We start from the raw sequence: 2,007 nt of genomic DNA on the forward strand, positions 1-2,007 counted from the left end.
CCTGCAGCCCCTGCCACCCTCTCGTTCTCTGCGCCGGCACCCCCGCCCGCACCCCCACCGCTGCTTGCCTAGGACCCGCAGCCCCCTGGAGTCCGCCGGCTAACGGGAACGCCCCTCTAGGTCCTCGCGTCCTCCCTGCTGCGCGCGCTGTCCCCGACCTCGTCACGGTATCAGCCCCCGGCTGCCTTGCAGTGAGGTTCCACCTCCCGTAGCCGCAGGACAGCCGATAGGAGCCGCTGTAGCGGGCGATCCCGGCGCCCGCTGGAGCTGGAATCCCACCCTGGCACGCACTTGTTGTGACCTTGGTCAAGTGAGTTGACCTCCCTGAACATCGGGTTCCTCATCAGTGCAATATCTAGTAAACAGCATTTTTCTCAAAGTTCAGGTTATACCTGGGAGGCGTTTACCAAGAGGCCCTACGTGGGTACCACTCCTGCTTTCCTTCCTAGAACGGCCAGGAGCTGGAACTCTCTTCCCCCAGGTATGTTCAGAATAGCGCTGCCCACATGGTTCTAAGAGGACCAAGAGCTTTGCCATCAATTTTGTTGTCATCATCACTTTGCCCTGGCTGGGTGGCTCATTTGGTCGAAGCATCATCCCAAGCAACAAAAGGTTGTGGTTGGACTCCCTGTCAGGGCACATACCTAGGTTGTGGGTTCTTTCCCCGGTGGGGGTGTTCGGGAGGCAACCAATCCATGTTTCTCTCTCCCTTCCTCTCCCTCTAAAATCAATGGAAACAGGTCCTTGGGTGAGATTAAAAAAAACAAACCTGCATTACTTCTATTCCAGATAATACCAGTCAAATCAAGGGATATTACCCTAGACCAGGGGTCCTCAAACTACGGCCCGCAGGCCACATGCAAATACAAATATTGTATTTGTTCCCATTTTGTTTTTTTACTTCAAAATAAGATATGTGCAGTGTGCATAGGAATTTGTTCATAGTTTTTTTTTTAAAACTATAGTCCGGCCCTCCAACGGTCTGAGGGACAGTGAACTGGCCCCCTGTTTAAAAAGTTTGAGGACCCCTGCCCTAGACCCACCCACAGTATTACCAGGGCCTGTGCTGTTATGACTAACTTTGCCATTGATAAAAGCATCGTCTATATTTCAGATTTTATATTAGGAGGAGCTACAATAGCTCATCTGGTAATGTTGCTAACTTGTATTATTACTTGTGCTCCCAGTAAATAGGCCTATTTATACCATTACTGCAATTACTCCTGCAGGCCCTTCGAAGGCCTGGCTGTATTGTGTAGGTAATTGTTGGTGCTCACACAGCCACTAAGGGGGTAGCTGAGAACTTCCCTCCTGTGGAGACCCAAGCTCTGGCCTATGCAGCCCAGCTGATCCTGCTGAGACTGAAGCTTGGTTCCCATGGAGCGGACCTTGGATGCCAGCTGGTGGGAATTCAGCATTGTGCGTGCGCGCACACACACACACACACACACACACACACACACACAGCCTGATGAACTGGGTCTATGAAGCCTATGAGGGAGATGGAGGACCACGGGCAGGGAGGAATGATAATGTAACAAGGGGAAAGTTCCCTGAACAGCTTGAGAAACTCGAAGCTGGAGCCGGAGAGAGAGAGCTGGAGTGAGGGGCGGTGTGGCATCAGGGGAAGGAACAGGAAGACTGCTGAGCTCTCGAGGTTAGAGATGGAATGGTGTGTCCTACTCTGGAGGATGAGAAGATGGAGTGGAGGTGGGTGAGGATGTGGGATGGAGAATCCCTGGGTCTGAGTCTGGTGCCTGATGAGGGATGCCTAAGTTTTCTCAGGACTCCTAGCGATACCAAGAAGGGACTAAGGTCCAAGTTTGGTGTGATTGGCAGGTGGGGTGGGGTGGCAGAGCTCTCTGACTGTGAGAACCACACAACCAGGGCCACCCTCTCTGATCGGTGATTCCCATTCCTAGAGGTGGGGGTGGGGAACCTTCTATGTTCCAGGGCAGCCAGATCCTCAGCCTCAGATATTCTCCCTTCATTCTCCCACCTTCAAAA

General features: G+C 52.7%; 1 protein-coding gene and 1 long non-coding RNA gene across 3 annotated transcripts in view; both read left to right on the forward strand.

Moving 5' to 3' along the window:
• BCAN (brevican) overlaps positions 1-2,007 on the forward strand; it is a 33,888-nt gene that overhangs the window by 16,736 nt on the left and 15,145 nt on the right. The window lies entirely within an intron of this gene.
• Positions 63-2,007, forward strand: part of LOC106726327 — a 4,883-nt gene continuing 2,938 nt past the window's right edge. Inside the window, exons 1-2 of one of the 2 annotated variants that reach the window (XR_001362383.1) lie at positions 63-310; positions 381-481. This is a non-coding gene — a long non-coding RNA (uncharacterized LOC106726327). The remainder of the gene's footprint in view (positions 311-380; positions 482-2,007) is intronic. The other variant, XR_001362384.1, reaches the window with a different exon arrangement.

This window comes from Myotis brandtii, unplaced genomic scaffold, assembly GCF_000412655.1.
Source record: "Myotis brandtii unplaced genomic scaffold, ASM41265v1 scaffold250, whole genome shotgun sequence".
Classification (NCBI taxonomy): Eukaryota; Metazoa; Chordata; class Mammalia; order Chiroptera; family Vespertilionidae; genus Myotis; species Myotis brandtii.